Source organism: Phyllostomus hastatus, unplaced genomic scaffold, assembly GCF_019186645.2.
Source record: "Phyllostomus hastatus isolate PE091 unplaced genomic scaffold, TTU_PhHast_1.1 phas_scaffold_78, whole genome shotgun sequence".
Lineage (NCBI taxonomy): Eukaryota > Metazoa > Chordata > Mammalia > Chiroptera > Phyllostomidae > Phyllostomus > Phyllostomus hastatus.
The window spans coordinates 94,483,327-94,500,209 of NW_025334041.1; the positions used below are offsets into that span (position 1 = coordinate 94,483,327).

General features: G+C 44.0%; 1 long non-coding RNA gene across 1 annotated transcript in view; it reads left to right on the forward strand.

Moving 5' to 3' along the window:
• The first annotated feature begins 225 nt into the window (after positions 1-225).
• LOC123811937 overlaps positions 226-16,883 on the forward strand; it is a 112,217-nt gene continuing 95,559 nt past the window's right edge. The window contains exon 1 of the long non-coding RNA XR_006784464.1: positions 226-305. This is a non-coding gene — a long non-coding RNA (uncharacterized LOC123811937). The remainder of the gene's footprint in view (positions 306-16,883) is intronic.

Here is a 16,883-nt window from a genome sequence, read left to right on the forward strand (position 1 = left end):
TCTGTGCAATCTGCATCCTCTGGGCCACTTCTGAGCCTGGCCAACTCTTACACCTTACCCTTAAGAGGGTAGCTCACCATTTTACCCTCAAGTTCAAATGCTTTCTTTAAAAGTTACTGTTCCGGTCTGAATAGCAAAGCTGTTTCCTTTAGAAAGCCCTTGTTTTAATATTTTCAAATTATCTGGGAGGAGTTGTTAGTTTCCCTTCCTCAGATGGATTAGTTTGTCAGATTTTGTGCATCTCACTTTAACTATTCCAGAAGCAAGGAGTCTGACCTTGAGAAGACAAGATGCAGAGAAGCCAGGTAAGACAAGACTAACGTCCTAGGATGTTGGGAGGGAGGGTGGCAACCCCAGGGAGCCTCCCTGGGCAGGCACCTTGGAGGCCCAGCTGAGGCACTGAAGGCAAAGTCCCTGCACGACACACGGGATCCTGGACTGTGTGCTGGGGGAGGGGCACCGAGGACATCTGTAGGCCATGGGCCTGGTGGCCTGACACTGCATTCAAAACCAAGACACTTGGGTTCCAGTTCCTGCTCTCTCAGTTTATTTTCTGCACTGGCCTTAGTTTTCTCATCTGGAAAACGAGTAGATTCCAAGGTCACTTCTCATTCTAAGCTTCTACGTGATGCTCCCAGGAGGGGAGAACCTGGGAGGGAAACCTGGGAGGAAGATGCTGAGTGGTGACCAGGTAGGAAGTCACCAGGCAAAGGTGTAGGAGGAGTCATTGACTCACTGAGGAGCCACCACTGTAAGCAATCCGTGGTGAGAGGAGTAGGCTCAGGCCAGTCAGGGAGGGAAGTCATCTCTGAAAAACACCAGAGAAGCTACAGAAGGAGGTTTAGACTGAGTGATGGGCAAGTAGGTGCTAGTAGCAGACAAACCAGCTCAGGGTCTCAGCTTGGTCAGGAATGGAATGCTTTCTTTCATGCTTTTTTTCTTTTATAGGAAATAAATCCAATCAGGTCTTTTATCTTGTTTAGAAATCATAAATTTAACATGTATTGGGGTTAGTAGACCAGTTCAGAGGCTGTAAGGGGGCACAGGGTCACTAGACTAGGAGTATTTATGAGGCACGGTTTAAAGAACACCATTCAACAACTCTTGGCCTGGGGCTGTTTTGGCTGCAGCTTTGGGTGATTTTTTTGGCTTTCTGTTTTGTTGAAATATAGTTGAGCACACAAAGAATTAAACGGCTTTTGAAAACATTCCCCTCCCACCCCAACTACATACTTGAATTCCCAGCACTTTTGAATCATGGCTGTAGTTTAGTTTATAAACACTAATGGTTTACCCACTCTGTCCTACTGTGTGTGAGACACAGTAGGAGGCGTTTTGAGGGAAACACAGCAAACAATATTAGATTTGCAGCAGGTGACTCAAATATTTTCTGAATTGTAGCAAGTTTGGGGAGTTGTCCTTCTCAGATAAGAAGTCACATTAACACACATCTACACATGTGCCTTTTGGCTACAGGATTTGGTCTTGGTTTCTGGAAACTTTTTGTGATCAATAGGCCAAACTTTGTCCTAATCAAAACATAGTAGACATGGCCCAGCATGAATGCTGTTTAAAAAAGACTGAGGAATACATATACCCTGCCTTAGACAGTAAATGAACACTGACTCGTGGGGCACCTGGGTGAAGGTAAAGGGAATGCTCTGTCCTTGAGCACCTGTTTTCTGTAGTTCATTTACATCTCTGGGCTACAGAGTATTATTGCCATTTTCTAGATAAAGAAATTGAGGTTTAAACTAGTTAAGCAACTTGATAAAAGTCACCTAGCTAGAAAGAGGTAAAGCCAGATCTTTCTGACTCCCCAGTCCATGCTGTTATTCACTCATTCATTCATTCAGCAAGCATTAACTGAGCATTTCCTATCAAACATGTTGCCTTCATGGGCATATACCCCAAGGGAGACAAATCTAATGATCAGGAAACAAAACACCATATACGTGTGTTGTAGTTAAGTGCTGCTTTAAGATTGACATGAATTCAGAGAAGGGAGAGTAATGTGGGTTGGAGAGGCTTGGTGAGATGTCTTGGGAGGATCTTAAGCTGGGTCTCAGAGCACAGAAATTTGCAGGGACAGAGAACAGAGGGGTGAGCAGAGCAGGGTGTTGTCTGGGTTGTGAGGTGCAAAGGGAAACCAAAATAGTTGGTTTAACTTGGCAATGTTGTGGCCTTTTGGGTTCAAGTGTATCTACCTGAAATGAGCTTTTAATCCCCCAAATGTTGGAGAGGGTGAAAGTAATCTGCACTGCGTTAATAGTAACTGTCTTTAAGTCCAGAAAGAGTTGGGGGGGTGCACATATAAAATAATTACTCTTTGATGGCGATTTCCACATGCTTCCTAAAACGATAAGCAACTGGAATTACCTTTCTACAGGTACATCTACACAGATGAGGCTTAATAAATTTGAGATAGTAGTGGGAGAAACCATAAGAGTAATGATTTTAAAAGCCCTGTATTCCCAAGGGGCATATGTTACCAGCTGCACAGGCTCCTTTCTGTGTGTGATCAAAACCTTTCTCATTCCCTTTAAAAATAAGATGTCTGTAAGAAGGTGCTTCATTGGTTGAAGAAGTAGTTTGCTTGGCTGCTGGCTTGGTTTTCGAAAACAGGAATGATGTTTCTGTGGAATCAACTTGGGCCGGGTATTCATTCAGCTTTTCAAAAGTTGTCAGTGAACTTAAAGAGATTCTCGGGGAGGCTGCGGTGGTGGCTCTGACTTGTTGCACCCCATGCCCACCACTTCCCTGGCTTTCGCCTTCTTTGACAGCCCTGTGTACCCTGAGGAGGAGGGAAGGGAGGGGAATGCAGGATGACTTGGGACTCTGACTCGAGTCTGGAGAGGCTGGAGGTTGGTGTGGAGCCCCAGAAGGGCGTGGGGGCTCTTGGTGATAGGGCGTGGCCTCTTAGCCACCCTGCTGCACTTCCCCAGAGGCAGGCTGCCACCACCCTCCGCTCCTTCGCCACTGAGGGTGACTACTGGGAGCATTTTTTGTCAGATTCAGGAGGGATGTCCAGGTTCATCTCTTGGGGCCCATTAATTCAGTTGTTTGGGTGTCCTAGGGACAGAGCTGCATGGTGAGGTGGAAAGAGCACCTGGTTGGAAAAGAAGCTTTCCCCTGGACAGTCCTGCTGTGCAGCCTTAAGCAAGTTTCTCAAAGTTCCTGCATCTTGGTTTCCTTAGTTTCCATCTGGACATTTGCCCTAGATAATTTCCAAGCTCCCTCCCAAGTCTGTGACTAGAGGCCGAAGTTACAAATTCTGTCTCCTGTCTTCCTGGGAGGGATAAGTAATGCTGCTCTGTGCCAGGGTCACAGACCGTGGCCCTAACTCGCCCTCTTCTAGATTCTTCTAGGTGAGAATGTCAGCAGGTCAGCCCACATCCCCTGTCATTTTGGGTAAAATAGCTCCCAGTTGATGCTTTCAACAAAACTGTGTGGAAGGACTAGAGGGACCAACCACCACGCTGGTTTGAGAAAGAGGGCTTTCCTTTGGTCTTAAAATTGGCAAATGAGCAAACCGGGATGAGGTGTCACCCTAAGAAGGACAATGTCCACTGAGTTAGCATGAAGGTGCTGCTCAACCAGGGCCAGTGAAGGCATTGCTAAGAAGTGTAAAAAAATTCTAGAAAGTGCCCATCTCTCTTGGCAATTGCTGTATTTCCCTGGATGTCTCTTCAGGTCTTTTTCCTACAAATATGGAAATTTAAATGATGAACTGTGTTCTGCCTCCCCTGTTCCCAGGCCTGTGTAACTGAGACACTTCCTATTCCAGAGGCTAGTGGGACCCTGGTCTAATTGGTCTTGCACCAGATGTCCCTGAAACGACCTTCTCGTCTGTGGTGGCCTCCTTGTTTAGCACTCACCCGTCCAGGGCAGGAGGGATGATTCTGATGAATCTGACAGGCTTGTGGCTAGGCCTCACCTCAGTTCCCACACACCCTCCCACCCATCCACCCCTGATGGGGAACGAGTTACCTGTCTTCCAAAACTGGTGCTCTGATTGGGCTGCTAAGTATGAAACATGTGACCGCAAGAGAGCTGGAGCCGTAAGGTATGAGTATGGCTGTTTCCTGCCCAGGATCCAAAATGTGCTGATTTTGGGGATTCATTCTTGCAGGGAGGGTTCTGATGGCCGGAAGAGCGTATTTTGGCACAACCTATTCCTTGTGGCCAATAGCTGCCCTTGTAGGGAGGTGGCCACTTCCTTTGGGGCTTTGACCCCTGGCTTTGCTTACAAGGGCCATCTCTGTATGTTCCAGGGGTGCAGAACACCAACCAGCCATTTTATAATTTCTAAAATCTATCTGAATCACACAATTCATATGCAGATTTTTTTTGGTAAAAAGTCACATTTTGCCAGTTTGATAGATGAGAGAGTGTTATGGTCTTCGTTTACATCACATTGCACTAGGTTCCTGAATGCTGCTGTAGAGTAGGCCCTCCATCACCACCCCCCGCACCCCGCTGACCACCATAACCTGCATCAAACTGCAATACAAGGGAGAGATCACACGTTTTTGTGTATGCGAGGCCACTGAAATGTGGATTGTTTGCTACAGCGGTCTGGCCTAACCTAGCCAATGTGAGGTATTTCATATAATGGCAGAATACTGAAATCTTCTTGGCTTCTGAAAACCATACCACCCAGGCCCCACCTGACCTGGCTTGTATATGAAACAGACTCCTATTTCTTAAGACCTAACCTATGGTTTGAAAGTCCAAGTAACTACAGAGAAGTGAAATAGCCTTTTCCCCTCTCTATTTTGTCTTCCTTCCATAGTCTCTTCCCCCATTGTCCTTGTGAATAATCTTTTCCTTTCTCTCTCCCAACTTATAAAAGTAAAATAGAAATGTCCAAAGGTTAAAATAGGCCAATGATTCTTTAGCTATGTCAATGCATAACAAATTGGGGTGGAGAATTTTAACAGTAAAAAATATTCTTTCCAAATCTTCTTTTGGCTTCAAATACTATCTAGATAATTAATGCCACTGTGGTATCTTTTCTCCTCTCTTTGGGTGACTAAATATTTGCACCTCAGCTCCCTCCTCTTTGTGTATGTGTATAGAAATAATTTCAATGCCCTAGCTTAAGATCTGGCAGAGAAAAATATCCTTATCCCCTTGGAGAAGGTCATCCAATTCTGGAAAATCTGCCTCAAGAAAGGACCATATACACGTTTTGTAAAAGCGTGATTATTAAGTTTCAGGTTTATTATCATGCAAATGCTTTCATTTCCCCTCTTACCCCACCCAATCCCCTCCTTTAACCATGAATAAAATGACATCTGGGACACTGGGAATTTAACCAGCCAGTCAGGAAGGCGGAACAATGTTTCCTCAGCCAGTGGTTCACAGGGGTTCTCAGAGGGCCTTTGCAGGGAACTTAAGGGGTTGTTCCTTTAAACAAGGTGCCAGCTTATCTCACATTTTAAACTCCCTTTGCTTTCAAAGTTAAGTGTTTATCTCCTTGGGAATACGAATTGGTACAACCTTTCGGGAAAGCAATTTGGCAACATGCATCAGGAGCCTTAAAAACATTTGCAACATTTGACCTGGCAGTCCCAACTTCTAGGACTTTATCCTAAGGAAATAATCAGAGATGTAAGCACAGATGTAGGTTCAAGAGTGCTTTATCACAGCATAATTTATGATAGCGGAACACCTGGAACAGCCTAAATGCTGAATAATAAAGGGTCAGTCTGCTTGATGATGGAATATTATGCTGCCTTTAAAATGGCATTTAAAAAATTTAATAACTTAGGAAAATGCTCACAATAAAGTGTTAAGTAGAAAAAAAATGAAAACAGATCCTCACTTTATTAAAAATAGTTTTTTTTTGGGCACACATACATAAAAGTCAAGGACTAAATACAAACATAACAGTTTGGTTTGGTTCCGACCTCAGCTCTGACACATTCTAACCAATTAGCATTGAGCAAGCAATTTAAACTCTCAGAATTTTTTTTTCAAGATTGTGGTAAGGACCTGAAGGAATGTTTGCCAAGTTTCTTGCTCATAGTAGTTGCTCAATAAGTGGTAGTAGCTACTATCATTATGACTCTTGTCACTATTATTTATTTTGGAGTTTGTCCATGACAAAGCTCACATGAGAATACATTTGTAGGGAAAGCCTTCCTGCTACTTGCACTTTATGTGTACTTCCTGCCGTTGTCCACCCACTATCTTCTGTGAGGTGGTCCTGCTTACAGTCCAGACGTGACAGACTCCAACCCTTAGAGCAAAAATTGCCACAGGGAGAAAACCTCCTGGAAAATATATGGGTGGGGACGTCAGGAGGAGAGCAGGACTTCTACTGGCTGTTCATCTAAAGCCAGTTAAGCATTTAGGAAAGTGACTTCTTATTGGGTCAAAGCAAGTGACAATATACATCTGCATGCACTTCACTATTTAAGCCCTATTTACCTTGGAGGAGAAAACACTCCTGTGAAGTTGCGTATATGGTTTGATCTCCTGTTTTAGTAAACTATTGCTGCATAATAGATTACCCCCAATTTAGCACTTACATCAAAACACATTTATTATCTCACAGTTTTATGGGCCAGGCACCCAGGTGGCATGTAGCTGGCCTGAGGTTCTGTCATGAGGCTATGATCAAGGCGTAGGCCAGACCTGCACTTTCCCCGGGGTTCAACAGGGCAAGCTCACTGAGGGGTGGTTGGTAGGATTCAGTTCCTCACAGGCTGTCGGATGGACGGCTTCATTTCTCCTCACTGGTTGTTGGCTGGAGACCATCTTAAGTTCCTTGCTGTGTGGGCCTCTATAGCGCAGCTCACGGCATGGCAGCCAACTCTGTTAGGTGAGCCAGTTAAGAGAGAGAGAAAGCACAGTCCTAGTCTTTTGTAACTAATCTTGGAATTGACACCCTATCATGTTTACCACTTATTTTTTAAACGTTAAAGGAAGCCAGCCACTAGGCCCAGCCCATACTCAAAGGGAGGGGATTACACAAGGGTGTGGATACCAGTAGGCTGGGCATTGGGACCATTTCAGAAGGCAGCCTACCACATCCCCTTTTTGTAGCAGAGGAGATCAAGGCTTGGTAAGGATGTGGGACTTTCCCCAAATCATCCTTGGAGAAAGACGCAAAGCAGCATAGTTTGCATTCCAAAGCCTGTGCTCTGTCCACTCTATCGTGCAGACCTCTGCTCATCCTATTCCAGCTTCATCTTCATGCACAGAGGCATGCATGGTGTAATTTATCGAGTGCTTAAGGATTTTCACATAATAACAATATCCTAAGAAATTTACCACATTTTATGATAATCTAGGATGGGGGCACATTTTGGAGACAGATAGAAAAATGTAATGATAATTAGAAAAATATACAGAGGCTCCATTACCTACAAATGCCATCCAGAGTTTTCACAGAAGAGGGCTGGGAAAATAGTTCTTTAGGCCATCCAGGGTAGCAGCGATGATTAATTCCAAGCTGTTAGCGCATTTTATTATGCAAATATCTAGCAACTCAGCCATGGAGAAAGTCTGGGCACCGCCCCCACCCCATTCACTCTGGCCACTCAATTTGCATGGAAATGTAATACTCTCACTAGGAGGGGACAGTTTGGTTCTGGGGGGGAAGGGGTTAGGAGGTGGGGGGTTGGAAGTGGCTGGAGGGAGATCCAGCTACCCATTAGTAACATTGATCATTTTAATGACATTTGTGGTTAGAAAAACAATGATATTACCTAAATTTAGTAATTAATTTGCTCCAAGCAGGAGAGACAAGCAGGCCTAAGGTCAGTTCCATGTGCACTCAGTCTTGGCCGTTCAGGAACAGGAGTTGAATCCTGCATCACCAGCAGGAAGGGTATTCCATGTGAGCAACATGCAGTCTCAGCAGAGGTGAGAGGGTCTCCTTCCTGGGGAGAGGAAGGCAAGCAAAAGGAGCGTGTCAATGGGCACCAGATGGAGTTTTACCTGGGATTTTTTAGAATGGTCAGTGCTTGTTATCAAGAAGGTGATCACTGGTGGTTCTTATGGTTGTTTCCCACTTAATACTTGGGTGTGTTCAAAGCTGTGTTCAATGAATGAAGCACCTCAGTGGGTGCATGGCAGACTTAGGGAAGGATTTAGCCCTGGGTCATTTGAAGCAGCTATTGAGGAGGCGATCAGAGCTGCCATTGGAGACAGCTCTCGGGATGGGTCAGGGCGCTGCACTTGGGAGGTAGAGTCGGGGTGCTTTGAGTTGAGGACTCAGCAGCACAATTACCTGGGAGTGGGTGGGGCTTCCAAGGCCAGAGCAAAAGTAAGATCAATTATCTCTGGGAAGGTCCTATTTTCAGAAGGACAGATGAAGATGGAAAGATTAACAGAGACCGGAATGTCTCCTTGTCCATACACATGAAACCTCTACACACACTGGGAAGGAAAGACCTGAGTCAGGTTTTCTTATGAGCGAGGAGAAAGTTCAGTCTTGGGAAGAGAGTGTGCCCCTTAACCTTCTTTTTAATTCCTGCTTCTGGCAATGAGGCTTCAGAAAAAACCACATTTTTGGAGTCCATTATCTACATTCCTATATCTTTTCCTATATGCCACTTTATAGACACTGTATCCTCACAAAACCTTCAAGCAGATAGGGTGGGTGTCATCATCTCCCTTTGATGGTGGGAAAAATCCATGGCTTGGAGAAGTCCAGTCATTTGTCTGGTGAGTTTCGGGCAGGTGGTCCAGAGATCAGGCCCCTTGACTCCTGGTTCAGAGCCCTTCTCATTTCACCTAAGTACTGGGAAAGCCAACACTGGCTTGAAGTGAATGGCAGACCAAGGGAGCTTGGTTCTAGTGGGGGTTTTGAGAAGAAGCCGCTAAAGTTTCTTGAAGATGGCTTCTGTTGATGGGTGGACAGAAAGGAAAGAAGCATCTGGGGAGATGTGAAGCCCAACCTTGGAGTTTCTGGAACAGCCATCTGATTAACTTTTTAAGCTCTAGTTCTGGAAGCAAATGGCTCTGTTAGTTAATGGACTGGGGAAGATACACAGCGCCAAAAAAGAGGTTGGGCCGTAGTGGAAAGGCCACAGACCTTGGGGACAGAGGACCTGTATTGTTTTCTAATCCTTAGTTGCACCACTGCTTCACTCTTTAACGGTGTGACTGCCATCTCCTCAGTTCTTGTTTTGGTCCCTTGTAAAACATGGACTGGGTAAGTCCTTTGCAACTCTTTCACGGGGAAAGCTGAAGTCAGACAAAAATGAAGTCAAACTCCATTCTGTTTCTTGGTAATTGATCACCAGACCCTAGCCTCCAGGAGACCCAGCTTCTCCCTCTAGAATTTCCAAATTCTGGACATCTTAGAACTTGCCCTGATGTGAAACATGGTGACCTTGGTTATAGGAGAAACTGGCCCTTTCCTGTGCTACTCCCAAGATATATGATACCACCCAAGAGTTCCCATTCATTGTCCTCATGTCTGCATTTGACTCCACACCATTCCTTGCCTGTGTTCCTTCAGCTCCGCCGTCTCCCATTTTGCCTTCAGCCCTCCCTGCCCTGAATCATAGCCACATTGCCACAGAGAGGTGGATATATGACTATCACTCAGGGACTGTGGGGGAAATGTAAGATTAGTTCCTTGTCCTCTGGGAATGTGAAACATAATGAGCAGAGAAATTGATCAGTAGAGTCAATGCACATCCAATCACAACCTAAGGAGCTTTGTTGTTGAAACTCACAAACAAATTCTGCAATTTATATAAAAGTGCAAACATCTAGAATTGTCAAAAATTTTTTTGAAAGAAAAAAATAAAGTTTTAGGTTTCATGTTACCTGATTTCAAGACTTAATGTAAAGCTAGAATGATTGGGACATTGTAGTGTTGCTGTACAGGTAGACGAGTGGATCCACGGACAGAACAGGGTCCAGAAATAACTCCACACATGATCAGCTGGAAATCTTACAAAGGTACAAAGAAATTTTACCAAGAGAAGTTTAAGGGTGAAGAGATAATCTTTTCACCAAATGAACTGAAATATTTAGACTCCAAGTGCAAAAACCAAACCAAACTGAACAACCCCCCCACCCAAAGAAAACCAACTTCAATCTCTATTTCACACTATACACAAAGATTAAATCATAGGCCTAAATAGAACACACACACACACACACACACACACACACAAATACATCCATGTGGGCAATAAAATATTGATAAAAATAGCATTACCAAAATTGAAAACTTTAGCTCTTCAAAACACAGTTTTCTTTTTTTTTTAAAGATTTTATTTATTTATTTTTAGAGAGAGGAGAAGGGAGGGAGAAGGAGAGGGAGAGAAACATCAATGTGTGGTTGCCTCTTGTGTGCTCTCCACTGGGGACCTGGCCCACAACCCAGGCATGTGCCTTGACTGGGAATCAAACCAGTGACCTTTTGGTTCAAAGGCCAGCACTCAATCCACTGAGCTACACCAGCCAGGGCAAAACACCCTCTTAACAAAATGAAGAGATAAGAGAGAGCCTAGGAGAAAATATTTGCAAAACAATACATCTGCTGAAGAACTTGTATCCAGAGCAAAGAACTCTTGTACCTTAATGATAAGAAAACCTAATAAAAATGGGCAAAGATTTGAACAATGGGTATTTCATCAAAGGAGATGTTCAAATGGCAAATATACACATGGAAAGATGTTTAAAACACCATTAGTCGTTAAGAAAATGCAAATTGAAACCATAGGAGATACCACTGCATACGTACTCAGATGACTAAAATTAACCGGGCAGGAAAAAACAAGCATTGGCAAAGATATGGAGCAACCAGATCACTTATTCATAGAAATTTAAAGATGAAACCTAGGTCTCAGCTATATGTGGATATTCCCGGGAAGGTGGAGAGAAAGGAGACTTGTGTGGATGGTTCCTGAGGGTTTGGTGGGGTTGGTACAAGGAGGAGGGGAAGGGCAGGCAGGGGTTTAATGGTGGACAGAGCCAGGGGAATGCCAATTCTAAAGGGCAAGCGAGGAAGTGGTCCCAGCCGTGGTGGTTTTGGTCAGCACCTTTACAGTAAGCTGTGGGGAAGTGTGGAGTTGTTCGAGTGTGGCAGCACTTCTGGCCTTGAGCCCCACACACGGGTCACTTTCATCAGAACAGGAAAACGAAACAGGCTCCCCTGAATGATTTATGGGAGGGCTTGTATTTTGGGGATGTGATACTGCAATTTGTGTTATAGGATCAGGACATCTGTTTCCAGGGAGGTAAATTCTCTTACCATGCGTCTTCCCCACCAGGGACCCTCAAATAGTCACACATTTTATCTCGGTTGCTTGTTAGCATAATGGGGCCTTCTGGTGACAAGTGGCCTCACCAGTGCATGAGTGCGAGTGGTTGGGGGGCGAACTGGGAGGTGAGCAGGAGCTGCTCTGGTCCTACCCTCTCCCTCCGACGGCGTCCAGCCGTGCAGTAAGCTGTAGGATTAGGGAGTGTGCCATCTGTCAGATGGCAAAGGCAGGCTCCTGCTTAACAATTAAGTTTCAGCCATTTATTTGATTAAATTTCAGATATGCTAACTGTCCCCATGTGGATTGATGTCCCTTGCTGGGGAACTCTACTGCCAACAGATCCTGGGGAGGTCTGAAGCAAGAAGGTATAGAACCGTAGTGTGTCCTGGCTAGAGGGACCTTGGCAAGCTTCTTGTTCAAATTGGCACTTCAGAGATGACAAAATTGAGGCTAGTTGGTCACAGGGAGCCAGTGGAGAAGGGACTTGCTTAGTGTCACACAGCCTGTGAGGGAGCAGAAGTCAGTACCTCCAGCCTCAAGTTTCTTTCTAAGTCAGGAGAACCCATCCTCTTGGTTTACAAGAGGTGTAGGCATGGCCTGGCATGTGTGCGGACCGAAACACAGTGTGTGCTTATGGTGGGAAGCTCCCCACTCCTTAGCCCTCTCAGAAGGGGAACGTGGGGACCTTTGCATGTGTCCACCTTTCCCTGCCAGCCTAGTGCAGGGAAAGAGCCTCATTAAAAATTCAATTGGGAGGGAGGCTCAGTATAAGCAATGCTTTTTTTTAAACCTACCCCCCTTCTGCTTTTAAAAGAAACTACAAATCCTCAATTCTTAGTGAGGAAGATTTTTGTCTGGTTTAAATTTCAGGGACTATGTTTTGTCAAAAGGGTATTTGAGATTCTGGAAGCCCCACCCTGCCCAGTTTTAACACTCCCCACTAATCCCTGTTCCCCCTGAGGCCTTGTCCACAAGGTGCTCATGGTCTCCTAGCATGTCTGGGTGAATCCTCCCATCTCCCACCTTGAGAACCTCCTGCAACCCAGGATCCCCAGGAGCATATTATGCAAGAATGTGTGTGTACAAGCACCTCCCCCCACACTGTATGTAGGATCGAATATTCATTGTATAAGTCAAATTAAAATGTATTAACTTTCCTTCCAGATGCCCCCTGATAGCAAGTTTAATTACTCTGGACATAATTAAATGAGTTTAGGAGATTAGAAATACAAGGGGGTAGTGAAGAGCATAAATTTGTGGGGAAAGAAGGAAAATTTAATTCCAGAGTCTTTTGTCAGTTGGTGGGTAGAGTGCTGTGGACTAGGAGCGACAGAGGAAATCCTGAGTGGAGGTGGAGTGAGGAGGAGTGAACTAGTTGGGTGCATCAGGATGTTATCCGTCTCTTGCCCCAAGATGCAGGGGTGCCCTGTGCTGGGCATCTTTGCCCTGACTCAGGACCATCTCTCCTGCAGGAGGTCCAGTGAACGTGGGGCAGATAGACAACTAAGAAGTTTGGAGAACAAACTGCGTTGCTAGGAGTCCCATCCTGTCCCCTGCTTCCTTCTAGGGTGTGGCTCTACCTTGTGCTATGGGCTTTCCCTCGTGTGGTAGGCTTCTCCAGGGACTCAGGGTCAAGTCAACAAATGTCAGTGTCTTCAACAACAGAACTGGCTCCCTAGAATGCTTGCTGCTTTGTGTGTTTCTGGCCCTTGGCTCAGGGCACATCTCCAGGTTACTCCAACCCCAAAGTTGCCCTGACTTAAGGAGCAACGGGGGCTGGGAGGGCTTCCAGGTGAAGCCAATAAAACCCTAATCCAGCTGATTGATCATATGTTGTGTTCTTCCATTAAAAACCCAGATACACAGGTGCACACACATAGATGCACACAAATACACAGTCATACTGACACACACAGTCATGTACACTCACTACTCATGTATACTATATGTATACTCACTTGCACAAATATGCACTCACATATGTTCACACAAACTCATAAACTCACATGTATCAACCCATACTGACAGGTATACACATACTCTCACACGTACACTCACACAAACACAAACATATGTACACACTTGTATACACACATGCATATACACACATCCACACAAACATATACTTACACAAATATGTACTTACACATACACATGTCCACACACTCAAACACACACATGCACACAACTAGACACTCAAAACTCAGGGTAACTGGAAGAAAAGATACCATCTTCATGATGAATCTCCCTATAAGTCTTTCTGTTCAGAATCCAGTTTCCCTGCTAGAGGGGGGTGTCTTGCCTGTGAGTGGGAAAAGCAGTTGTGGTTTGTTAAATTTTTCAGCTGCACAGGACGGAAGGATATTCTTCCTTGTGGTTTAGAATTACACTCTAGAAAGTTGCAAACAGATTTCCACACATTTTCTGAAGGTGCCTTTTCCTGCACTGAGGCAGTTTTAAAAAGGCTGGCCGAAGCTTTAGATAAAGTTCCGATATTTTTTTTTTATAAAAGCAAAAAAGAAAACACCAAGACACTGAATGAATAATGAAAGTGAAGGCAAAACAAGCCTGAGGAGATAAAGTGAAAATTCTCTTACATTTGAGTCTGGGGTTGAGGATGGGGGTTGGGGACTGCCAACTGCTCGAATGGTGTTTAGAAATAAAGAGTCTGTGTTATGTCTAGTGGTCCTAGTATTTTGTGTTACTCTGACCCCGGCATTGTATCATTTCAATGCAGTCGGGTGTGCAAACGTTCAGTTCTGGTGGGTAGAAGGTATTTTGTATTCAAGCCAGATCTACATTTCAGATTTGAAATGAGGGGAGCAGGAGGGAAAAGGGGGTGTGGCTTAAAGGGGGCGAAGGTCAGTGTTCACAGGTCTGAGACCATGTTTAATATCACATGACACCTTTGTCAAACAGTGTGTCACTCCCCTCCCCTCAGTACACACAGGCTGTCTGGGTTTCTGTGCCTAAGGGACCTTACTCTGGTTGCCTTCCTGCCCAGACTCTCAGACTTGCTTTCTGTAAACCAGAAGAAATGAATGAAATTTGACCTATCAAATTTTTTTTTATGTGGTGGCATGAGAAACCCTGGAGGGTCATGTGCTCCCTTCTCTCCCTGGTCAGGCCTGTCTGCATACCCCTCCTGGGCTCCTGTGGGCTGTCTGAGGCCTTGGGATTGACTGGAGGCTGGGGGGAAGGGAGTGGTATTGTATTTCATGCTTGTGTCCTTGAAGGAGAGCCTCGGGTCTGCAGCCCAGGGTCGGGTCATCCCCTGAAACCTCAAAGGAGGCGAAGGAAACCCAGGCAGACAGACACATTTGAAAAGGCTTCAGAGAGCAGTGATTATGTCTCTGGGTTCTAGGGCTGTCTGCTGCCCTGTGGTGATGTGGGCAGATGGCCTATCTTTCACCTTTTGGACCGGAGTGTAGCTCTGGCTTTGATCTGCATCTTCATTCATTTCTATCACCAAGGTCCCCACATAAGTGCTGCTGCTCTGGGTAACACCCCGGCTGTGATGGTGCAGTGATTCACCTCTTTGTCTAGCACCTCTGGGTCTTCCCAAGGATGCTGTGTAAAAGGGGCAAGACTGGTGAATTTCCTCCTTCATCTTTTGGACACTGAGTTGTTCTTTTTTAAAAAAATCTTGTGCCTTTGTACTATTTATTTATTTATTTATTAAAAAATTTTTTATTGCTGTTCTATTACAGTTGTCCCAATTTTTCTCCCTTTGCCCTCTTCCACCCAGCCCCCCACTCCCACAGTCAATCCCCACACCATTGTCCATGTCCATGGGTCATTCACACATATTTTTTGACTAGTCTCTTCCCCTTCTTTCCACCATTATTCCTCTCTCCCCTTCCCTCTGGTGGCTGTTCCATGTTTCCAAGTCTCTGGTCTATTTTGCTCGTTATTTTGTTCATTAGATTCCTCTTGTAAGTGAGATCATATAGTGTTTGTCTTTTTCTGACTGGCTTATTTCACTTAGCAATAGTCTCCAGATCCATCCATGCTGTCACAAAAAGTAGGAGCTCCTTCTTTCTTTCTGCTGTGTAGTATTCCAGTATGTAAATGTACCACAGTTTTTTTGATTTACTCGTCTACCAACGGGCACCTAAGCTGTTTCCAGATCTTGGCTATTGTAAACAACGCTGCTATGAACATAGGGGTGCTTAAATTCTTTCAAATTAGTGTTTCAGGATTCTTCAGATATATTCCCAGAAGTGGGATCACTAGGTCAAAAGGCAACTTCATTTTTAATTTTTTTGAGAAAATTCCATACTGCTTTCCACGGTGGCTGCACCAGTCTGCATTACAACCAACAGTGCACGAGAGTTCCCTTTTCTCCACATCCTCACCAGCATTTGTTGTTTGTTGATTAATTGATGATAGCCATTCTGACAGGTGTGAAATGATACCTCATTGTGGTTTTAATTTGCATTTCTCTGATGATTAGTGATGTTGAGCATTTTTTCATGTGTCTGTTGGCCATCTGTATGTCCTCTTTGGAGAAGTATCTATTCAGGTTCTTTGCCCATTTTTTAATTGGATTGTTTGTCTTCCTGGTGTTGAGTTGTGTAAGTTCTTTATACATTTTGGAAATTAACCCTTTGTCAGAAGTATCATTGGTAAATATATTCTCCCATACACTGGGTTTCCTTTTCATTTTGTTGATGGCTTTTTTTGTTTGTTTTTTGCTGTGCAAAAGCTTTTTAGTTTGATGTAGTCCACTTGTTTATTTTTTCCTTGTCCAAGAAGATATATCTGCAAAAATATTGCTATTGAGAGATGTCTGAAATTTTACTGCCTATGTTTTCTTCTGGGATTTTTATGGCTTTGTGACTTACATTTGAGTCTTATCTGTTTTGAATTTATTCTTATGTATGATGTAAGTTGGTGGTCTAGTTTCATTTGTTTTGCATGTACCTGTCCAATTTTCCCAACCCCATTTATCAAAGAGACTGTCTTTACTTCATTGTATGCTCTTGCCTCCTCTGTCAAATATTAATTGACCATATAGGTGTAGGTTTATTTCTGGGCTCTCTGTTCTGTTCCATTGATCTGTATGCATGTTCTTATGCCATCACCAGGCTACTTTGATTACAGCAGCCTTGCAGTATAGTTTGATATTAGTTATTGTGATACCTCCAACTTTGTTCTTCTTTCTCAAGATTGCTGAGGTGACTTGGGGTCTTTTTTGGTTCCATATAAATTTTTGGAATATTTGTTCTAGATCTGTGAAATATGCCATTGGTATTTTAATAGAAATTGCATTGAATCTATAGATTGCTTTGGGTAGTGTGGACATTTTAATGATGTTAATTCTTCCAATCCATGAACATGATATATGCTGCCACTTATTTGTATCTTCCTTGGTTTCTTTATTCAATGACCTATAGTTTTTTTTGAGGACAGGTATTTTACATTCTTGGCTAAATTCAATCCTAGGTGCCTTATTTTTTTTTGTTGCCATAGTAAATGGGATTGTTTTACTACTTTCTCTTTCTGATCATTATTGGTGTAGAAAAAGGCCACTTTCATTAGTTGTAATTGATATGTTCAGGTTTTCTGATTCTTCCTGATCAGTTTTGGGAGGTTGTATATTTCTAGGAATTTATCCATTTCTTCTAGACTGCCCACTTT